Here is an 8,477-nt window from a genome sequence, read left to right on the forward strand (position 1 = left end):
TGTGAGACGTTTAAAAAGTCGTTTAGTTCAGACTTTTAATTGACAGGCTTCAGTAGCAGTATTTTCTACTGTCATCAGTGAACATCAGTCTGTACTGAGTATTTCCCAAAGTCTTTGCTTAATTTTTTCTTGTCTAATATTTGAAAGAAGACAATTTCCTTAAAAATTTGTTACTCCAACAAAATGCTCTTCAGGGTCATACTCATTTGTAAGTACTGATTCATTTTTCATTTCATGGTTTATTTCCAGTGTTTGTAATATTTGCCAGCTGCAGCTGTGATATTGCCTGTGATTCTGTCTTTAATCACACAAGCATTTTTATTATTATATGAGGTTACAACATGAAATGTTGTACATTCTCTGCCTCTGCTGCGATAGAGGTACTAATTTTTTAATACTGCTGCAGAATTCTCTGTATTCTGTCCAACTACTCTACATCGTACTTTGCTCTGCCACATATTAGTTTATGTTCTTCTTGAATGTTGCATTTTATGTGAAATATCTCGTAGTAGACATTGGAAAATATCAATTTCTGCTTTGCAGTATTTACAAAGAAAAAAATAGTTCACAATAAATCAATTTCCCACAAGCACGTCAATTCATGAGTGATTTAAACAACAAGGATGATTAGGAATGACTTGAAGAGCCCATGCAGAGCTCATGTAACGGCGGTAAACTTTAAACTAATGTTAAACATATACTAGAAAATCCTGAAAAGGGGCTTCATTAAAATTGTACAGCTTGCCAAGTTTTGTTTCCTATAACAATATAAACGTTTTAGTGAAATGTAAAGCCCACACTCTCAGCGAATTTTTTAACCAAAATACTGGAAGTATATTGAAAAATAACATTGTTTATGAAAGTAGGCAAATCAGAATTTCTAGTTTGAGATTCATTGTACTTGGCAGACATGATAGTGCTTTCTTTGAAACTTAAACTGCCATTGAATTTTGAAGACATTGTACACCTCTGAAAATATAACGCTCTTCTGGACATTCATTCTTAAAAAATCAGACTAACTACCATATATAAACACATAGTCCCGTGACAAAAGGTGACCGTACTGCCACCCCAGTCTTTAGTGATACTGCATCTTGCGAATGCGTCACATTGATTCCTCGCACCTACGACGAATGGAATGAATGTAAAAAATGCGTAGCGGGCATGATGTGGATGCGTATGTTACCTAGTTGACATTTGGCCCTCACTAGTTAACGTGTAGACTGCAGCATAATGTCACTAGTGCCACATGTTACACTAATGCACACTAATGGACTACATGCAAATGAAGGGGTCAAGAGATGAATATTGATTGGTCAGTGTTCAAACTGTGTGCTGGAAATCCTTAAAATGCCCACTCTGAATTGTAATGAGCTAAACTATTTACCAGCATTCTTTTATGGCAGAAGAGAGTTATATCCACAACTTGCCATGGCAAATGTTATGTTTGATTAAATGTTTATTCATTTTCCATTATAAAATAACTTCACTGTATAGATGCAATGAAGATAGGTCTAAGTGAGAAAGAGAGCAATTTCTCTGTCTGCAGATGGGATCATTGTCGTCGTTTTCACTGCTTATTAGCTATATTTTGTTGCTAACACAGGCTGCTGACACACTAATTGACATCTCCGCCATCCGAGATCAGTAAGGTTTCTTGAATTATAGCAGCATAACATGAAGCAGGCAAAGCTGATAGTATGCAGATACAATACAAACACAGTCATTGTAAGTTATAGCAAGAATCGCCTTCAACATACAGGTGCTCAATTAAGTTGTCTTTCTAATATAGTTCTTTATGTATAACAATTCCATGTCCCACAAGCCGGTTTTGTCAGCCAGGTATTGGTCCGCCAGGGCCTCCCTTGGCTGTCACTCGAATTTACCCTGGTTCTCAGCCGGAAACAGGTGGATTACCCTCTTCAGGTCAGGAAGGAGGCCCTGCCTCAAGTGGAGGAGTTTAAGTATCTTGGGGTCTCATTCACGAGTGAGGGTAGATGAGATTGAGAGCTGGACAGACAGATCGGAGCGGTATCTGCAGTTCTGCAGGCGCTTAACCGGTTTGTCGTGGCTAAGAAAGAACTGAGCTGGAAAGCAAAGTTCTCAATCTATTGGTCCATCTTCATCCTTACCCTCACCTATGGTCATGAGCTATGGGTAATGACTGAATGAATGAGATCATGGATAAAGGCGGCCGAAATGAGGTCTCCCCGCAGCGTATCTGGGCTCTCCCTTAGGGATAGGGTGAGAAGCTCATATATCGATGTGAGAGTAGAACCGCTGCTTCTCCACGTCGAAAGGAGCCAATTGAGGTGGTTTGGACATCTGGTGCGGATGCCTGCTGGGCGGCTACCTGGAGAGGTTTTCCATGCATGTCCTACAGGGAGGAGGCCCCAGGGCAGACCCAGGAAGCGCTGGAGGGATTATATCTCTCGGTTGACCTGAGAACGACTCAGCATCCCCGCCCCATAAGAGCTGGTAGAGGTGGCTGGGGAGAGGGAGGTCTGGGTATCCCTCCTGAAGTTGCTACCCCCCGTGACCCGAACCCTGGACTAGCGGATGGTAATGGATGGATGGATGGATGGATGGATATATAACAATTACACATGGGGTTGACATAACTGTATAATTAATATTACATCCATTAGCTGGTGTTGGTTATATTAGTTGATTTTAGTTGGGCCATTTTGATTTTGTCAGTCCAGCATTTCCTTCTGATTTGAAAGTGATACTACAATTAGTTATTAAAATATCGGGCAAACTCAAAAGTGCTATTGTAATCAGATTTAAAATCAGAATTTTTAATTAGCAGGGGGAAACATTTTTACAGTGTTTCAGTGTTTTAATTTAATATTTTATAAATTATTTTGGAAGAGGATGACCACTCCTGGGTGTCATTTTTGGGTGTAAGATTACACAAATAAAACACATTTGAATCCCACACAGAACCTACTTGGGCAAACTCATGTGGTTCCTCTATGGAATCCATGGCAAAACCCAATTTGAATCAATGATATTTCCCTTATATTTCCCTTTTACAACACAAATGGACCCACATGAAAATATTGTCTGGGTCCTATATGGATCCAGTCAGGATAGCCGAAATGGGCCTCATTTCTAACCCATTTAGATTCTATCTGCAGCAGACTCATGTTGAAAATCTCACGCCAGCCAGCTGACCAAAGTTGGCAACCCTGTATTATGCAAGATGATGCTACTAAGTCACAGAGTGACCTTAATTTTAGCAGCAATTATTGTGATAAACAGGAATCATAGAATGTATATTAAGCAAAATAATTTAAGTCAGCGTGATGACAGACAGGCTAGGCTACTCCGCGAGGCTAAATGGCATATATCTATGGCTGACCTCACATTATTTTCCTGAATGTCTTCTTTTAAGATACACTTACATTGTAGTCATTCTGTGGTGATATTTAAGTTCTACTTTGTAATATTTACAGACGTCTTCATTTTCATTCACTTTTAATGTGAATTAATTTTTTGGACCCTCATAGGCTATGTGCGTCTTCCTTCCGCCATATTTCCAAGTAATCGAGAAGGAAAATTTTGATTGATGCTTTTTAGTAATCGAGTTTAATAGAGTATTCGTGAAAGCTCTCGTTTATTTTACTCTTAAAAAATATTAATTTACCCAAAATAGGTGTGTGCAAAAACGTTGCTGTAATTATTTTCAGCAAATCCTACAGGTTATTTTTTTCAGTGTTGTATTATAACAATAACATTCTGCAAAGCAGACTTTAGTAGATGAACTGTAATATTAACAAACTATTGGCAACTCTGCTGCCAGTATTTTACTGTAAATTTACATGACAATTATTCGGATTTTCAGCAGACATCCAATTTTTCTGTTTTGTCTGTTCACAGTATTTTTAAAACCAACCAATATCAGATTTCACTGTGAACTGGTCATGGTCCTGAACTGACCCACATGTGCAAAGAAACAATAATAATAACTGTTTATTCACCATTGGTGCAAGTACATTAGAACACTTCTCTCTGGCTTCCTCATCTTGCTCTCCATAGCTTGAGGGTCACATCACAGGGTCAGCACTCCTGCAGCTGGGGGTTTGGGCTTTGCCTTGGACCCTTGAGCACCAACAGCAGATATGAGCCATAAATCAGGAGCACTGTACAGTACCTTACTGACATGGTCTGATAAGCAATGCTTTGATTTTCCTTGGATTTACCCACAATTGTTCAAATTCATTTTGATTCAAACACTACAAAAATGCCTCCTGTCCTCTAGCTGCAGTTAAACCTCAAAATAGATGGCAATAGTGGGAATTTAAGAAGGAGAATGGTAATAGGAAGAAGATACATTTATCAGTGTCTGAGAGAGCTCTCTGTCTGATTTTAACTTCTCTTTTCATTAGTATCTGTGATAGTGAGCTCTCCCTTGTGGACTGAAGCTGTGTGTGCAGACAGTGCAGAGGTGCGGCATGTCGGAGTTCAGGCTGCTCCTGTCGGCTAAGGAAACCACCTGATTGCTTTTGACTCTTAATATAATAATTAGTCTTGTATATTTCTTACTATAATAAGAAATACACTAAATTGTCAAATGATGGACATTAGAGGGTTGGAATATGACAAAAAATGAAGTATATTAGTTATAAATAATATTAATTTATTAATTGTCATTTCAGAATTATTGTTATATCTGAATTTCACTCTAGCATATTGTGGTTTGAAGTAACTGGATCCTGCACCATCATATTAAAAAGGGCAGTGATGTGACGTATTATACAGTGAGTTTTGCTTTTTGGAACCTTGGTTGTGTGAACCGTGGTTATCAGGCTGCTGGCAAAAGGATGCAGGGATGTGTTTCCTCAGTCAGCATGAGTTCAGTACAAAATGTAACCTGTAAGACATGTGTCATGATCCGCTCCGTCCGCTCCCGATGTGTGCCACGCCCCCACATCATCCACGTGTGCTTTCCCGATCGTGCCCAGCTGTTCCTTGTTATTTTGGTTTGTCTTCTGTATTTAGTCCGCGTCTGAGTACGTTACCCCAGATCCGTCATTGTATTGTCCGTGGATGTCCGTGCCTGTCTGTCTTTCGTGCAATAAACCCCTTTACCGGACTTCCTGGCTTCGCTCGCCTGCTTCCCGGCTCGCCTATTGCCTGAACGTGACAGAATGACGGATCTCCGAAATAAGCTCAGCGCGACCGGGGAGGTCCTCCCTATGGAAGACGAGGTGATCGCCTGGACGAACCAGCTTGATCACCACCCGGATTCTGAAGCCCGCCGGCTGGTAGAAGGATGCTGGGAACTCCTCGACAGGAGGTTCCACACCGGCGAGGAACAGCTGCTCGAGCAGGTGGACGAACACCTGCGGCAGCTGAGGGCGCGAGCGGCGGTCTGGCTACCACACCTGGGGTATGCCGCCCGGGAACCGCCCCCCGACTCGCTACCAGCCACCTTCCCAGTCACAAAAAGGGCTGGGAATAAAACGCGCACACCTGAGCTTCACGCGGCTACGGCCGCTCAGCTTCCCCGCTGTGGGGAGCTGCCCTGGGTCCCAGAAGGCTCCGCTCTCCCCCACGCCAAGAAGAGACGCCGTGGAAAAGGGAGGAAAGCCCCTCCGACGACGCTCTTCTTGGGAGCGTGCTCCCTTCTCCCCGTCTTGGAGGACGCCTTTGTTACCGGTGAGCCCCACGACGAGGAGACCCTGCCTCCTTTGGAGGCTGGGGAAGACCGGCCAGAACGCTGTTCCGGAAGAGGGATCAGCGCTATAAGAGACGCAAGTCCCCTCCGGGTCCCGAGAGCCCTTAAAGGGACGGCGCCTACGCGCTCAGCACCCCTCCTACCTGCTCCGGACCTGTCCGATCCGGACCTGCATGTTCCGGATCTACCCGCGGCTGCGCTGCCTGCTGCCGCCGCCGATCTGCCCGCGGCTGCGCTGCCTGCTGCCGCCGCCGATCTGCCCGCGGCTGCGCTGCCTGCTGCTGCCGCCGCCGATCTGCCCGCGGCTGCGCTGCCTGCTGCTGCCGCCGCCGATCTGCCCGCGGCTGCGCTGCCTGCTGCTGCCGCCGCCGATCTGCCCGCGGCTGCGCTGTCTGCTGCTGCCGCCGCCGCTCTGCCCGCGGCACCGCCTGCTGCTGCCGCCGCCGCTCTGCCCGCGGCACCGCCTGCTGCTGATGCCGCCGCTCTGCCCGCGGTCCCGCCTGACCCGCCTGACCCGCCTGCTCTGCCTGCAGCTGCCACCACTCTGGCTGCAGCACCCGCCGCGGTGCCCCCTGCCGGCCGCACGACGGAGGTGCACACCGATGCGCCCCCTGCTGGCCGCGTGATGGCGGCACCCGCCGCGACGGCGCCCCCTGCTGGCCCCGTGATGGCGGCGCCCATCCTGCCGGCTCTTGACCTGCCTGTCTCGCCCGTCCTGCCGGCTCTTGAACTGCCTGTCTCGCCCGTCCTGCCGGCTCTTGAACTGCCTGTCTCGCCCGTCCTGCCGGCTCTTGAACTGCCTGTCTCGCCCGTCCTGCCGGCTCTTGAACTGCCTGTCTCGCCCGTCCTGCCGGCTCTTGAACTGCCTGTCTCGCCCGTCCTGCCGGCTCTTGAACTGCCTGTCTCGCCCGTCCTGCCGGCTCCTGAACTGCCTGTCTCGCCCGTCCTGCCGGCACCTGAACTGCCTGTATCACCGGCTCCTGTCCTGCCTGTCTCGCCGGTCCTGCCGGCGCCTGACCCTCCTGAGGTTGCCACGGTTGCGCCCCCTGCTGCCCGCGTGCTGGCGGCGCTTGCTGAGGCGCCCCCTGCGGGCCGCAGGCCTGAGGTGCCTGCTCTACCTGCGGCACCTCCTGCTGGCCGCACGCCCAAGCCCGTCTCGCCTGACCTGCCCGTCTCGCCTGTCCAGCCGGCCCAGCCCTGCTCGCCTGTCCAGCCGTTCCTGTCCTGCCCGTGGCCCCGCCTGAGGCCGCCGTTCCTGTCCTGCCCGTGGCCCCGCCTGAGGCCGCCGTTCCTGTCCTGCCCGTGGCCCCGCCTGAGGCCGCCGTTCCTGTCCTGCCCGCGGCCCCGCCTGAGGCCGCCGCTCTGGCTGTCCTGCCCGCGGCTCTGACTGCCCCGCCTGCGGCCACGCCCGCGGCTCTGACTGCCCCGCCTGCGGCCACGCCCGCGGCTCTGACTGCCCCGCCTGCGGCCACGCCCGCGGCTCTGACTGCCCCGCCTGTTGCCTCTTTAGAGGCCTTGACTCCCTCACCCTTACCCCGGCAAAGCCGACGCCCCCCAGGACCCCGCCTTTCGGTGTCCCGTAAGGGACGGGGACACAGGCGTCGGGCCCGGGTCCCGCCCGCCCTGCCCCCTGGCTCGCCCGTTCGGCCCCTGGCTGTGGCTCGGTGGCTGCCTGCGGGTCCTCCGGCTCGGGGTCGGCGGTCGCCTCCGGGTCCCCCCCTGGTTCCTCGGTGCCGGTCCTCGGTCCCGCCTTCGGCTCCGTGTCGGCCGCCTCCGGGCCCCCCTGCTCCGGCTTGGCCTCGGACGGCGCCTTCGCCGGCTCCGGCTGCGCCTCCGCCTGCCGCGGCTTCCCCCTCCTGCCTGCCTGCACTGGTGTTCCCTCCTGCTCCCTCCATGTCCCCTCCGTCACTCCCTCGTCCCGTTCCCTTGGTCCCTGGGTGCTCCCCTCTGGCTCCCTCCTTCCTCTCGCCTGCGGCCCCTCCGGCTGCTGCCCGTCGCCCGCCTGGGTTCCCTTGGGCTCCCCTGCTTCCTCCTCCCTTTCCCTCTTTCCCGCCTGCTTCTGCTCCTCGTCCCTCTGTGCCTCCTCCGTTCCCTTCTGGTCCCTTTGTTCGTCCTGCCTTTGCTCGTCCCTCTGTGCCTCCCGTGTTCACTCCCGGCCCTTTTGTTCCTCCGTTTTCTGTCCCCTCTCTGTCTCCTTTCTCGGTCTGCCTGTCAGCGTTTCCTGTTCTTTGTCAGGTCCTGTCTTTCTGTTGGTCCTTGTTCCTGTTCTGTGTCTCTGTCCTGTTTCCGGTGTCTCGTTGATGTTTTGCTTTTGTTTTCCAGGTCCTGTTCCCCGGTCTCATCCCGTCCGTCGCCTCCTCTCGGGCGCGCCCGGTGTGCGCGCCTTTGGGGGGGGGTTCTGTCATGATCCGCTCCGTCCGCTCCCGATGTGTGCCACGCCCCCTCATCATCCACGTGTGCTTTCCCGATCGTGCCCAGCTGTTCCTTTTTATTTTGGTTTGTCTTCTGTATTTAGTCCGCGTCTGAGTACGTTACCCCAGATCCGTCATTGTATTGTCCGTGGATGTCCGTGCCTGTCTGTCTTTCGTGCAATAAACCCCTTTACCGGACTTCCTGGCTTCGCTCGCCTGCTTCCCGGCTCGCCTATTGCCTGAACGTGACAACATGGTGTCTGATACACCACAGTATCTTAATGCAGAATCATCATCACAGCACTTCATAGCTTAATTCAGCCTTTATTAATATCATATTTACTCTGTTTCTGTGTCTCCAGGTTGCAGTGTTGATCTGG

This window comes from Paramormyrops kingsleyae, chromosome 4 (genome assembly GCF_048594095.1).
Source record: "Paramormyrops kingsleyae isolate MSU_618 chromosome 4, PKINGS_0.4, whole genome shotgun sequence".
In the NCBI taxonomy this organism is placed as follows: domain Eukaryota; kingdom Metazoa; phylum Chordata; class Actinopteri; order Osteoglossiformes; family Mormyridae; genus Paramormyrops; species Paramormyrops kingsleyae.